Below are 9,492 nucleotides of genomic sequence, written 5' to 3' on the forward strand. Positions count from 1 at the left end.
CCTCAAAAACATTACTTATTTTAAATTGTTTTTCTCTATGGAAGACATTATTCTCTGGCATTTATTCAGGAAAATCTGACTTACCAATTAAAATCAATTGGAAATTTTATCTATGAGTATTTAATTTTTTAATTTATTTTTAAAAAATTTAGGATATAAATTATGTGCCATTTTAAACTTGATTACAATATGTAACTGTGTAGGACCAATAGCAAAGTAGGACAGAAAAGAAAGGAGTTAGTCCATACAAATGGCTTTAATTTGTAAAGAGCTCAGTACTTAATGCTAGGAGTGTTGCTAGGAATGGCTCTAGTGACGGGCTACAAATGGTGAACTGGTTTCTGAGCACATGCAACTTTTATGTTCCCTGTTGCCCAAAGCGATCAGATGCCACATTTTTCTTTCAGGTGGCATAAACTTAATCAATTGTAATTGTCTTAAAGGAAACACAAAACACCAGAGCTCTAGAGATAGAAATATAAATCTGAGCAGTCTCAGGCTATTTTTTTTTTTTTTTTTGGCCTGACACCTGAACAGCACAAAAATATCTTTGTTCATTCACTGTTGATAAGATTTAAATACTGAGCTCTTTACAAATTAAAGCTATTGGCTATGGACTAACTCCTTTCTTTGTTGTTTTATTTTTCTATTTGTATTGTACAGTTACATATTTTTATCTAGTTTAAAGTGGCACATGATTAACTTCCTAATATTTTAAAAATAAATAAAAAAATAAATAATCATAAATAAAATGTCCCGTTGATTTTATTTTTTCTAATTGATTTTAATTGTTAAATCAAATTTTAAAATTTCTTGAATAAAATTCCAAAGAATAATGTCTTCCATAGTGAAAAACAATTTAAAATGATGTTTTTAAAGCTGGAAGTTCCACATCAGTAAAAATTATGTAACAATACATTTCTAACTGGATAGATATTTTTATGACTAAAAGGAATTTTTAAAGTATGACAATTGAAAGGCATATATATTTGCCAAAAGGAAAATTATCATGATAGTTAAGTGGTACTGTAGGTAATTTTTTTATTTCTTATTTTCCCAAATTTTTCATAATACTGTATTTTAGTATAACTACAATAGAGAAAGCAGAGATTTTACAACACAAGAAAGATTAACTCTGAAGATTTAACTGGATAACATTTGAAAAGTTATTTAACCTCTTAGACTCAATTTCTCATTTGTAAAATGGGAGTTAAGAACATCTATCTCATAGTATTGTTAAAACCAATGATATAACATTGAAAATTGCCTCTGTTTACTTTAGCACATTCTATTGCATGGTAGTAGAGTTAACAATATGTTAAGAATTTATAAATAAAATTTAAATTGAATTATTTTTAATTCAAACTTATTTTAGAGGCCATCTCCAAGGCTAATAGTCAAGCATCATAGGTGATGCAAAAAATTTGCTCTTCATGATAATTCTAAGAGCTATGTATTACTGGTATTTTACTCCTCTTTTTCAGATGATAAAAGTGGATCTGTAAGGGATCAAACAACTTGCCTAAAGTAATGTAGTAATTAGTCTTTCACTCATAACAAACTCATGCTCTTTAAACAACCTTTTGCTAGACTATAAACAGTACACAATAACAGCATGCATGCATCTGCTTCCCTCCTTCCCCAAGTCTCAGGGGGGTGATGAGAGGTGGTTTCGGTTGTATCTGTGCACATGGGGTCTGTTTTATAACTAACAATCTCTGGCGTTAGAAACTCTTATCTTGTCAGAGGATTGTTAGCAAAATTGTCCTCCTCCCCTCCAAAATGAGATATTTTTATAATCCTGGAATATAAGCAAGGGAAGCAAAAAGACATTATCTTTATTATTCTTGTTCGGCAGCAAATGTACTGCCTGGCACACACATACCAGTACAAAGGGAATTAGTTGGCACACAAAGATACTATGTAGTCTCTAAGATGCTGTCCAGACATCATTGGAAAAACAGTTCAGGGCAAAACCTGTTATAAGACCTGTAGAAACATCATGCAAGATTCTCTCTCTCTCTCTCTCTCTCTCTCTCTCTCTCTCTCTCTCTCTCTCTCTCTCTCATACACATTCACAGGCACACACATACACACACACACACTCCATCCTGTCACAACAATTGGGTGTAGTGGGTATCACTGTCTACTTTGCTCCACCTTGGTTCTTGAGAGCACTTTAGGTCATTTAAGAATTTGCTATAATCTCACTGAATCTGTGGTCTAGCTGTTATTCTAAGCTTCTGCTGCAGATTTACTTCATTTGTTGCTACATGGACCCCATGTTCATTAGCTCAACTCACATACCCTCCAAACTCTCCTTAGGATTTGAAAAAAAAATGAAATTGCAGCTCAATCACTGTTTTTCTTGTTGACTTTGACAACAAGGTGGAATAGGAGCAACTTGTCAGAAAATATCATTGTATAATCTACATGCAAATATGAGCAAGTGCCTTTTATTTTCAGGTAATCCTTAACCTACATGTTTACCTTTCATATAGCTGAAGGCCATAAAGGGAGGTCAGAACCTAAGTGACCACATGCCTCTGTCCCCAACCCTTTCCCCACCATGCACTAGGAGTTGGACTTCATGTTTCAACTTTCAATCACCTTTTATGTCAAAAGTGTATCACTTCATCTATCTATCTACCCTGTTTCCCCGAAAATAAGACAGTGTCTTATATTAATTTTTTCTCCCAAAGTTGTGCTAGGTCTTATTTTCAGAGGATGTCTTATTTTCGGGGAAACATGGTATCTATCTATCTATCTATCTATCATCATCATCATCTATCTATTATCTATTTACCTATCATCTACCTAATCTATATATCATCTATAACAAATGCTATTATTTGAGTTATCCCTTGATTTTTTTTTTTTATAGCAACTTAGAAAACCCTTGTTCTCCTGTTATTTACAAAGTCTATCTTTCAAGCATATTGCCTTACTGGAAAATCTTTATACAGAATGTCAAAACCTGAATATTATTAGTACTTTTATTTTATAGTTAACTGATGATGACACAAAACTTTAGCTTCAAATCTTGCGTTGAGTAGGGAAAATGTCACATTCTGGTGTTAAAATAAATAAAAATCTCATTCAAAATGGAGATGGAGTTGGGAATCCAAGAAGGGAGAGTTTTTACACATGGACTGCTTGTGCCACTATTGCAACTTACATAGTCAGCACCTATCCATTCAATGGGGAGAAGGAAGAACCTCTTGTTACTGTATGCCTCAGTATCAGCCAACTGCCCATCTCTTTCCCCAGCAATAGCAATCAGCTACCACCAGCCACCAATGAAAGCACCACAATCTTATCTTAAACCCTGCAATAGCTGACTTATTTTTTTAATTTATTTTATTTTATTTATTTACTTATTTCAGAGTGGAAAGGAGAGGGAGAGAGAAATAGAAGCATTAATGATGAGAGAGAAGCATTGATTGTCTGCCTCCTGCACATCCCCAAGTGGGGTTCAAGCCCGAAACCCAAGCATATGCCCTTTACTGGAATTGAACCCAGAACCCTTCAGTCTGTAGGCTGGTGTTCTATCCACTGAGCAAAACCAGCTAGGTCCTGACTTTTTTTTTTATCTCCTTCGGTTTGCCTATGGTTTACCATAGTTTTCATGTCCTGAATTGCAATTCCTCTGATATTTTCAAATAGACTCGGTTTCCACTCAAATAACCTTGCTTCTTTGTTTTTAAGGTTGACACCAGAAAAAAAACAAAAACTCATGTCACTCTGTCACTTAAGATTAACCCATTTACAACTAATAATTTATTACATCTTAGCTATCTAGGTTGAAATTCAGGACCACCATAGTTGGCCAATAATCTAACCTAGCATTGTCTGTCTCAACTATTGCATTCCAGAGGATTATTTTGTTTTTCATCAGCACTAGAGTCTATATAAGTGCTGGCTCCACTGTTTTGAGTGGGAAAAATTGGATGTAGTTCTCAATTAAATGCTGACAGGAAAACTACCCTTTGACTATATTATGATCCCCTCCCATGGCTTCTTCTTATTCCTATTCCTAGAGCTATGGACATGAACAACAATAAATTCTAAAAGCTGCATCCCATGTTTTAACTGCTATCCATATTTAACCATTTAACTTTTTAAATATATTGGTTATGACCATGCTCATTAATTGTTAACATTATATTTTTTGGTACACTGTGAAAATGAATCAATTTGGTCATTGAAGCACTCAGTTATTTTCAGCTGCTGAGCACTCATTACTATCCTCCCAGATGCTCAATTTTATGTCCATTTTTATCTTCTGCATTCATTTCAATATAATGAATACAGGCAATAATAATTTTAGAAAATTAGCATCTCTTAGCAGCTTCAAACAAATCACTCCCCCTATAGTTTACGTTACCATTCTTCTTTGTTTTAGAATATTCAGAAGAGATTCTTGAATATTCATACATTTTTGCTTTTAACCATGGCAAAAAAACACAAAACATTGGCAAAAAATTCACTCTGGAAATTAGGAGGCCTGACTTTTCTCTTGGCCTAATAATAACTAAATATAAAATCCTGAGAAAGAAACAAGCTGTATGAAACTGTTTTTTCATCCCTAAAGTTAGGAGGTTGAATGGATAGTCCTAAAGTCCTTTTCTATTCTATAATCCCATGAATCTTTATATATATATGATCTTTATATATATATATGATCTTTATATATATATGATCTTTATATATATAATCTTTATATATATATATATGTGTGTGTATATATATATATAATCTATCATCTATCATCTATCTATCTATCTATCTATCTATCTATCTATCTATCTAAGCCCAGCAACTGAATGAAAGGATAACCAGTCAATCAACGCTATGACACACACTGACCATCAGGGGGCAGTCACTCTATTTGGAGCTGCCCCATGGTGGAAGCAGCAGTTAGAAGGCCCAAGGTGAGGCCGAGTCCCTGCACCTACTGATGCAGGCCCTCTAAGGTATGTTCTAGAAAGAGCACGGGGAGCTGGCATAGGTGGATGGCAAGAGGGGATGTGACTGTGCTCTCCCCCCACCCCCCGACTGTCCTGATGGCTGAGGATCCTGGAGCACAGCTGCCCTGAACATCCCCCATGGTGTCACCAACCTGACATTGCACATCAAGGACATTCATGGAGTGGCTTTGGGGTACAAAGCTCTCCACCAAGTTCCTCCAGAACACAGAACATACCTTTACCCAAGACATCACCCGGAAATATCAGGTCAGACTAATTTCCTCATTCAGCAACCGCTCAGAGGGCGGGTCCACAGACACTTGGCTGACCGCGATGAGTGGGGCTCCCACAGCCGGCCAATCCCCACAGGCCACGCCCCACACCAGTGTACGAATCCATGCCTCTAATTTATTATAATTATGTATCTAAATAAAAGTATAATTTATAAAAAAAAAAGGTTTAAATAAATCTAATTGCAATGAATTGGCTCATTAATTTATTCAATGAACATCTCTTGAAGTTGTAAATGCTAAGGGCAGGTAGTACCTCCTGAGTATATATCATAGTAGAATGAGTGACACACACTTCCTGTCATGAAGAAGTCTGAGTATATTTCGATAGTCCAAATAGAGAGACCTTATTTGCTACTAAGTCAGAACTAAAATAATCACCAAATTAATTGGAAAAAACATTTTTGAAGACGTTTTTAGCCAACAAGAGCAAAGCAAACTGTATTTAAAAGCTTAAAATGAATATTTTCACATTTTGTTTGATCACCTAATCCACTCATTCAACAATCATTTATTGTTTTCATACTGGATGTCTAAATGTTGGTAAACAAAACAAAACAAAAAAATCCTTGCCTTTGCACTTGCTCTTTTGCTCCCTCACTTCATTCATCACTGGAAGCTAAACTCTGTGAAGATGATTCTTAGAATTTGTTTTCTTGGCCTGATCATATTGATGATAATAATGCCAACTCCTCTAATGCTGAAGACTGGAGGATGTTCAGTGTTGTAGGAAGAAATACATAACTTATCATTTTATTCTTTTTGTTTGAGAAGCCAGTTGTGTTTAAAAGTGAACATGTAAAATTAGCAACGGCTTGTCTGTGTCTGAATGCCTGGAAACTCACTGGGACTGGAGATATAAATTTGGGGTTATTCAACATATAAATTATATATAAAGTTGAGAAGCTTTAATAAAATTGCTTGAGGAGTTAAAACTGACAGAGAAAAGAGTTTTTCATTATCTTAGGAGTTGAGACAGCACTGAATGTGTTATAAATATAAAAAGATAATACATTTTAGAAAAAAATTGATTTGCTTTTACACTTGAGTCTGACTTGAAAGCTAATTTAATTTGATATATCTCTCTTATTGCTAAGGCTCATGGTTTAGAATGAGAATTATTTCAAAGAATTGGAAAATAAAATTGGGGTAGAAGAAGAAAAGAAAACTACCACAGAACAGGTAATGGGGGTGTTGAAAGAAGGAATTTACAAGATCAGTGTTATCTTTTATTTATGTACTCCTTTTTATTTAAGTGAATATCTAAAGCACTTAGTTTCTTTTAGATCATAGTTTTCTTTTTGCCAATAACTCATGAAATATTTCTATGTGAAAATGAAGGGTGTTTAAGATTTTCTTCTCTTTTCCCAAATGATAGAAATGAAATGAGTTACTGGTAAATTGTGTTTCACAGTAGAAGTTAGAAATATTATCTAACTTGTTAACATGTGTGGAATGTATGTGTCTTTATCTGCTCTATTGAACTGTAGAGGAGTAGGAAGAAGAATAAAAGTTAAATTTCAGGAATTGTTTAGACATGCATCCATCTTTATTGAAAATAGCCACATTTTCCTACTGGTAATTAGCCCCTATGACAAGAAAGTTTTCAAATCAAGGTGGTGACCAGTTGGGTTAGATGTAATCTGTCGTAAAGAGAGAAGAGCTACCTGCATCAGGAAAGCAGTTAAGTCACTGAATTGGTAATTCTATAGAGCTCGTAGCCCTGAAACTTTTCCCCATCCTCCTGATCATTTCAACTCTATGAGATGTTGAGTTGGAGGCAAAGTTTGTGCATCATATTCAGGTTTGGGTAAGGAATGAAACAGAAATTTACAGTAAAAAGCAAAGAGAGAATACAAGAGTTAAGAAAAAAGAAAATGATCCTGATTAGAACAAATGGAGTTCTTGAACAGCAGACTAAACCATGCTACTGAGCAATGGCAGAGAAGCTCAGAGCTCTCAAAGAATCCCAAGGAGAAAGCACTGTTAAAGAAGCACCATGTGACGAGGTGTAGAATGAAATAAAAGATGAGCCCAGAGCCATTCAGTATCCTTTGAGGAAGCATAGCATCATGGACAGTGTTAGATACTACTGCTGTTGAGTTTTAGTCACGAAAGATAAACTATGGTTAGTAAACTTTATAATCCTATATAATAAAAGCTCAGAGACCAGAACAACCAAAGACCAGAACCACTAAGGCCCCTCGCTGGGCTGGCCCGGTCCCCCAGCAAGCAGTTAGGGTTGATCAAGAAGGTGAGTGTTTGGGGCAATCATGTAGGCCTGCGAGTGGTTGGGGGCGATGAGGCAGGCAAGCAGAGCCCCACTCACCTCAAAGAGGGCGATCCAGGCCACAGCCTGCTGGAGGGATGCTAGGCAGCTGTGATGGGAGGCACTGGCGGTGGTGGAGGCTGCAGGGTGGGGCTGGTGCCACCATGGCTCCTGAGTGGTCATGGTGCCTGCAGCCTGGCCCAGGCCTCAGGGTTGCGGCCTCTCCCTGCGGCTTCTGCAGGACTGGACTACAACTCCTGCTGCTATGATGCCTGAGTAGATCCCAGATCTTTCCATAACTGCAGACTCTCTGCCAGGGCTCAGCCCCCTGACTGGACTCTCCAGTTCAGCCCTCACTGCAGAGGACCTGAAATAAGCTGACATCCACAGCACTGGGGCCAGGATTGCCTCTTTGCACTTCCTGGAGGTGAAACCGGGCATGAGGCCTCAACCTGTGAAAAGTGAGCTACACAAGGAAGAGGAGTGGAGGAAAAGGCACTGGGAAAAGAACAAAGTGGTGGCAGCCCCATGCTGGAATAAGAAGGAGTGGACAGAGTTTCTTCAGCAGGAATCAATGAGATCTGGAGCTCATGAATGCAGAGCTGAAAACCCAGATGGAGGAGCTGAAGCAGAAACAGCAGCACCTCATCCTGATGCTCAACCGTCATCGCCCCACCTGCATCGTCAGGACTGACAGCGATTAGATCCCTGAATCAGAAGGCAACTCACTGCTGAAACAGCTGGAGAAGTGACCATGGGCTGGGAGGAGGAGGAGGTGATGAGGAGACGGAGGAGGAGGGTCCCAGAGGGCTTTTCCTTGCTGCATGAAAAACTCTTCAATGAGGTTCAACACAGCCAGCATCAGCCAAGCTTTTTGGTGAAACTCAGATCAGTCATACCAGGGGAAGAAACCCAGGATGATGAAACACAGGATCAAGTGCTGAGACCAAAGTAGTCCTGAGGGGGGCCTGCTCTGCCTGGGGCCAGGATTGCAGGAGTCAGGACAGAGGCTCTGGGCTAAAGAGATGCCCAACCAGGCAGCTGTGGGCACTTCTCTAGCCTCTCCACCAGGGCACCCACCCAAAGGAGCTCTGAGCAGCCAGGAAAAGCCATGAGTTGCAATCAAAATTAGGCTGAGTATGGAACTCAGAGTGAAACTGCAATCTGCCTGCCCCCAGCCCTGACTCTGGCACTGACCCTGATTCTATTGGGTCGGCAGCTAAGTAATTGCGGATTTTTTAAAGAAAATCAAAGACAATTTTTTCATGGAACTAAATAACTTTATTCTTTAATGTATTGCCCATTTTGATCAATGACCTTTTGCCATCTTTCAGGCAGCATCATAATCCCACGTTCAAAAAACTTCTGTTTTTTATTAGCAAAAAACTGAATCAGGTACGATTTGACATCATCATCATTATTGAAATTTTTACCATTCAAGGAGTTTTGTAAAGATCGAAACAAAAAGTAATCAGATGGTGCAAGGTCAGGACTATATGGTGGATGTGGCAAAACATCCCAACCAAGCTCCATTAATTTTTGCCAAGTGACCAAAGATGTGTGTGGCCTTGCATTGTCATGATGGAATACAACACCTTTTCGATTTGTCAATTCGGGCCGCTTTTCTTCAACTGCATTGTTTAATTTCGTTAGTTGTTCAATGTAGACATCAGAATTGATCATTCGGTTGGGTGGTAAGAGTTCAAAGTAGACAATTCCTTTGTAATCCCACCAAACTGATAACAAAACCTTCTTTTGATGAATATCAGCTTTTGATGTTGTTTGAGTTGGTTCACCTGGCCTGCTCCACGATCTTTTCCGCTTGATATTGTTGTAAACAACCCATTTTTCATCGCCAGTTATCAGTCGTTTTAAAAATGGATCATTTTCATTACGTTTCTTTAGCAAATCGCAGCTGCTAATGCGTTGCGTTAACTGTGATTCTTTCAGTTCGTGAGGAACC

At 37.8% G+C, this 9,492-nt stretch overlaps 1 pseudogene across 1 annotated transcript; it reads left to right on the plus strand.

The window, feature by feature from the left end:
* The first annotated feature begins 7,710 nt into the window (after positions 1-7,710).
* Positions 7,711-8,281, plus strand: LOC311621297 (jun dimerization protein 2-like; annotated as a pseudogene). Its single transcript has one exon. The product of its transcript is annotated as a jun dimerization protein 2-like (transcript).
* The last annotated feature ends 1,211 nt before the right edge of the window (positions 8,282-9,492 follow it).

This window comes from Pipistrellus hanaki (genome assembly GCF_964339955.1).
Source record: "Pipistrellus hanaki genome assembly, chromosome: 1".
Taxonomy (NCBI): Eukaryota; Metazoa; Chordata; class Mammalia; order Chiroptera; family Vespertilionidae; genus Pipistrellus; species Pipistrellus hanaki.